The 5,713-nt window shown below is 43.8% G+C and overlaps 1 protein-coding gene across 2 annotated transcripts in view; it reads left to right on the top strand.

The window, feature by feature from the left end:
• The first annotated feature begins 1,139 nt into the window (after positions 1 to 1,139).
• si:ch211-142k18.1 overlaps positions 1,140 to 5,713 on the top strand; it is a 29,100-nt gene continuing 24,526 nt past the window's right edge. For both annotated transcript variants that reach the window (XM_041870065.1, XM_041870064.1), the window contains exon 1: positions 1,140 to 1,347. The gene's annotated coding sequence lies outside the window, so the exon portion shown is untranslated. The remainder of the gene's footprint in view (positions 1,348 to 5,713) is intronic.

Here is a 5,713-nt window from a genome sequence, read left to right as displayed (position 1 = left end):
ACCCCTTAATCTCTCCATCCCTCCACTCCTCCACTCCTCCACCTCTCCATTCCTCCACCCCTCTACCCCTCCACCCCTCCACTCTTCTATCCCTCCATTACTCCACTCCTCCACTCCTCCACCCCTTAATCTCTCCATCCCTCCACTCCTCCACTCCTCCACCTCTCCATTCCTCCACCCCTCTACCCCTCCACCCCTGCACCCCTCCATCCCTGCATTCCTCCACCCCTCCACACTTTCATTCCTTTCCGGTAGTTACTGTTCCAAAAAATACATTTTCCCAAAATGGCACCAATTATCCCACATTATCCACGCTTTTCCTGGATAAATAGAAATGGGTCCTCTTTGAAAGCCCACCACACTTATGTATTTTTATCTTGTGATTTTATATAAAGATATTAGAAAACCATAGCCTGCTACAAACTATGCTGCCTTCTCACAGAGCTGTTGTTCTCTCTTCTCTCTAAACAGACTAATGCATTGCACAGATGGCTGTCTTTCCTATACATTGTGTACCTCTGTCTCACAGGCCAGTTTCCACATAACTGTCAGGTGTAAATGGCTTTTATTATTCCTTTAAAATATACATACACTAATAATAAGAGTTATTTTTCACATATTCCAGTCCTCACTAATATTTTTCACATGCCTACCATAACAAGGGTTTCTCCCTTCCCTTCTAAAAATCTCTCTCTCTCTCTCTCTCTCTCTCTCTCTCTCTCTCTCTCTCTCTCTCTCTCTCTCTCTCTCTCTCTCTCTCTCTCTCTCAGCCGTCTCTCTCTCTCTCTCTCTCTCTCTCTCTCTCTCTCTCTCTCTCTCTCTCTCTCTCTCTCTCTCTCTCTCTGTCTCTGTCTCTGTCTCTGTCTCTCTCTCTCTCTCTCTCTCTCTCTCTCTCTATCTATCTCTCCCTCTCCTTCTGCCTCACCTGTCTTTACTAGGCCTCCCACCCCTCCCATCACCTCCCACCCCTCCCCTCACCTGTCCCCCCATCAGATGTGAACTAGATTACTAGGCCTCCCACCCCTCCCTCTCTTTCCACTACAAAGAAATAAATCATTGAGTTTTAGCTCTTTCTCCAAACATCTCCTCCCCTTCCCAGACCCAGACAGGGGCAAACACACAGACCAGCGACTGGCCACGCTATCCAGCCAACTCTTAAGTGTGTGTGTGAGGAAGTGTGTGTGTGTTATTTCTTTGAGTAGAAAGAATGAAGTAAGGAAAATACGTTCGAGGTTATTTGCGCTCTGTGTCCGCGAATGGTAACCCAGGATCCCTTTTAAATCATTTCACTTGACGGTGAAACCTGGAAGTGGAAACTTTATAACTGTGAAAAGTCACAGGACTTGGGTGAGTTTCATTTTTTCCTTTCATTTAATTTGAGTCTTGGGTCTTGATTTAAACTGGGAAGTTACTGTGTTTCTCTGTTTGATCAGTTCTTCTGGTAATTTCTTTCTCTCTAGTCTACAAAGCAGGAAATCTACAGATGCCGTATCTTCATTTGAACCAGTTTCACACAGCAGGAAAATAATCCTGCAGCAACAGGAAATGTGAATTATTATGTGTATTTTAATTAATGTAAATTTTTTTGTAGGGGTTGATATATTTTTCATTAAGGCAAATCAAGTCTGACATTTTAAAGGGGAAATTACAAACATTAGAAGCCTTTTTAAAACACAAGTTCTCCTGCAACAGGGTGATCAAATTGTTTGTCTTTCAATCAGCTGTGACCTTGGTGTTTGTCGGCCAATCAGCTGTGACCTTGGTGTTTGTCTTTCAATCAGCTGTGACCTTGGTGTTTGTCTTTCAATCAGCTGTGACCTTGGTGTTTGTCGGCCAATCAGCTGTGACCTTGGTGTTTGTCGGCCAATCAGCTGTTACTTTGGTGTTTGGTATTTTGGTATTTTATTAGGATCCCCATTAGCTGTTGCAAAAGCAGCAGCTGCTCTTCTTGGGCTTCACACAAAACATGAAACATGACATAATACAGAACATTAATAGACAAGAACAGCTCAAGGACAGAACTACATAAAACATTTTTAAAGGCACACGTAGCCTACATATCAATACATACACACAAACTATCTAGGTCAAATAGGGGAGAGGCGTTGTGCCGTGAGCTGTTTTTTGAAACCAGGTTTGCTGTTTATTTGAGCAATATGAGACGGAACGGAGTTCCATGCAATAATGGCTCTATATAATACTGTACGCTTTCTTGAATTTGTTCTGGATTTGGGGACTGTGAAAAGACCCCTGCCCTGGGGGAATGTCAGGTGGGGTAAGTGTGTGTGTCAGAGCTGTGTGTAAGTCGACTATGCAAACAATTTGGGATTTTCAACACATTAATGTTTCTCATAAAAATAAGAAGTGATGCAGTCAGTCTCTCCTCAACTATTAGCCAAGAGTGACTGGCATGCATAGTATTTATATCAGCCCACTGATTACAATGAAGAGTAAGACGTGCCGCTCTGTTTTGGGCCAGCTGCAGCTTACCTAGGTATTTCCTTGCAGCACTGGACCACACGACTGGACAATAATCAAGATTAGACTAAATTAAAGCCTGCAGAACTTGCTTTGTGGAGTGTGGTGTCAAAAAAGCAGAGCATCTCTTTATTACGGACAGACCTCTCCCCATCTTTACAACCATTGAATCTATATGTTTTGACCATGATAGTTTACAATCGAAGGTAACGCCAAGTAATTTAGTCTCCTCAACTTGTTCAACAGCCGCACCATTCATTACCAGATTCAGCTGAGGTCTAGAACTTAGGGAATGATTTGTACCAAATACAATGCTCTTAGTTTTAGAGATGTTCAGGACCCGTTTATTAGTGGCCACCCATTCCAAAACTGACTGCAACTCTTTGTTAAGGGTTTCGGTGACTTCATCAGCTGTGGTTGCTGATGCGTATATTGTTGAATCATCAGCATACATGGACACACATGCTTTGTTTAATACCAGTGGCAGGTCATTGGTAAAAACAGAAAAGAGTAGAGGGCCTAGAGAGCTGCCCTGTGGTACACCACACTTTACATGTTTTACATTAGATAAGCTTCCATTAAAGAAAACTCTTTGAGTTCTATTAGATAGATAGCTCTGAATCCACAATATGGCAGAGGTTGAAAAGCCATAACACATATGTTTTTTCAACAATAGGTTATGGTCAATAATATCAAAGGCTGCACTGAAATCTAACAGTACAGCTCCCACAATCTTCTTATTATCCATTTCTTTCAACCAATCATCAGTCATTTGAGTCAGTGCAGTACATGTTGAGTGCCCTTCCTTATAAGCATGCTGAAATTCTTTTGTTAATTTGTTTACAGAGAGTGGCGCAGTGGTCTAAGGCACTGCATCGCAGTGCTAACTGTGCCACTAGAGATCCTGGTTCGAATCCAGGCTCTGTCGCAGCAGGCCGCGACCGGGAGACTCATGGGCGGCGCACAATTGGCCCAGCGTCGTCCAGGGTAGGGGAGGGAATGGCCGGCAGGGATGTAGCTCAGTTGGGTTGTGGGTTTGATTCCCACGGGGGGGCAGTATAAAAAAATAAAATAAAAAAAAGATCTGTATTCACTAACTGTAAGTCGCTCTGGATAAGAGCGTCTGCTAAATGACTAAAAATGTAAATGTAAAAAAATAGCATTGTATTTTGTCAAACCCCATTTTTTCCAACAGTTTGCTAAGAGCTGGCAGCAAGCTTATAGGTCTACTGTTAGAACCAGTAAAGGCCGGTTTACCATTCTTGGGTAGCGGAATTACTTTGGCTTCCCTTCAGGCCTGAGGACAAAGACTTTCCTCTGGGCTCAGATTAAAGATATGACAGATAGGAGTGGCTATAGAGTCAGCTACCATCCTCAGTAGCTTTCCATCTAAGTTGTCAATGCCAGGAGGTTTGTCATTATCGATCGATAACAACAATTTTTCCACCTTTCCCACACTAACTTTACAAAATTCAAACTTGCAATGCTTTTCTTTCATTATTTGTTTTTTTATGCATGAATACGATGGCTCACTGTTCATTGTTGGCATTTCCTGCCTAAGTTTGTCTTTCAATCAGCTGTGACCTTGGTGTTTGTCAGCCAATCAGCTGTGACCTTGGTGTTTGTCAGCCAATCAGCTGTGACCTCAGTGTTTGTCAGCCAATCACACGTGACCTTGGTGTTTGTCAGCCAATCAGCAGTGACCTCTGTGTTTGTCAGCCAATCACACGTGACCTTGGTGTTTGTCAGCCAATCAGCTGTGACCTTGGTGTTTGTCAGCCAATCAGCAGTGACCTTGCTGTTTGTCAGCCAATCAGCTTTGACCTTGCTGGGCCTCATCTCATTCTCGTCTCTTTAGACTGAAACCAGACCCTCTGCTGCTGGCAGAGAGACAGAGCTTGTTGTCATAGCAACATTACCTGGATTGGGTGACACGTAGGTTTCTGTCTGACATACACCTACACCTGTTGAGGGGCGGGGTCTCTCTGTCCAGGTGCAACCTAGGTCTGGGTCCCAAATGGCACCCCATTTCCTTTAAAGTGCAGTACTTTTGACCGGTGCACTATATAAGGAATAGGGTGCCATTTTGGATGCAGTTGAGGTTTTGTCCAGGTGGACCCCTATACGAGAGGGCTGAACGCTTGAACACGCAACAAAACAGATGATCTCATGTTTTTAATCTCTGATCTGTTTGAACTCGTTCTGTAATTCATTTCCCTCTGCAGTCCAAGGTACAGCGGTACAGTGGTTACTATATGTGAGTTGTGAGTCAAACTTTTCTAGGAAATACTGTGATATTTACAGTCAGTTTCAACATTGTGTCTAAGGATGAACTGAAGAGTAAGTTATCTAAGAGTTAGATGGAGGACCTTAGGCTAGTTCTCTGATTTGGAATATTAGGAACCATGTTCTTATAACAAGAACTGGAACCTTCTCTTAGTAATGCTCTGCTCTATTGGAAGACCTGGAACCTTCTCTTAGTAATGCTCTGCTCGATTGGAAGAACTGGAACCTTCTCTTAGTAATGCTCTGCTCGATTGGAAGAACTGGAACCTTCTCTTAGTAATGCTCTGCTCGATTGGAAGAACTGGAACCTTCTCTTAGCAATGCTCTGCTCGATTGGAAGAACTGGAACCATGTTCTTATAATGCTCTGCTCTATTGGAAGAACTGGAACATTTTTACATTTTAGTCATTTAGCAGACGCTCTTATCCAGAGCGACTTACAGTTAGTGAATGAATACATGTTTTGTTTTTTTATTCATACTGGCCCCCCGTGGGAAACGAACCCACATCCCTGCCGGCCAAACCCTCCCCTACCTTGGACGACGCTGGACCAATTGTGCGCCGCCCATGGGTCTCCCGGTCGCGGCCGGCTGCGACAGAGCCTGGACTCGAACCAGGATCTCTAGTGGCACAGCTGGCACTGCGATGCAGTGCCTTAGACCACTGCGCCACTCGGTAACCTTCTCTTAGTAATGCTCTCTGCTACTGACCAAGCCTGCATGTCCTAGCCAGTTATCCTACTGGTGGAAAATGCACTGTCAATGTAATTACCGGTGGTCAATGTCCTATTTCAAGCCCACAGAAAAGCCGTCCTGTAAAAAAAACACATCACAGAAGGACAGAACCATTCTTCAAAGCCCCAAATATTTTGCCACTCGTCATCCAACAAACTGACAAAGCCCAGCCAAATGTTTATGGAGAGACAGACAGTCTAACAATGATCTGTCAAA

This window comes from Coregonus clupeaformis, unplaced genomic scaffold (assembly GCF_020615455.1).
Source record: "Coregonus clupeaformis isolate EN_2021a unplaced genomic scaffold, ASM2061545v1 scaf0069, whole genome shotgun sequence".
NCBI lineage: Eukaryota > Metazoa > Chordata > Actinopteri > Salmoniformes > Salmonidae > Coregonus > Coregonus clupeaformis.
Note: the sequence above shows the minus strand (reverse complement) of the source record. Positions and strands in the feature narration are given on the sequence as shown.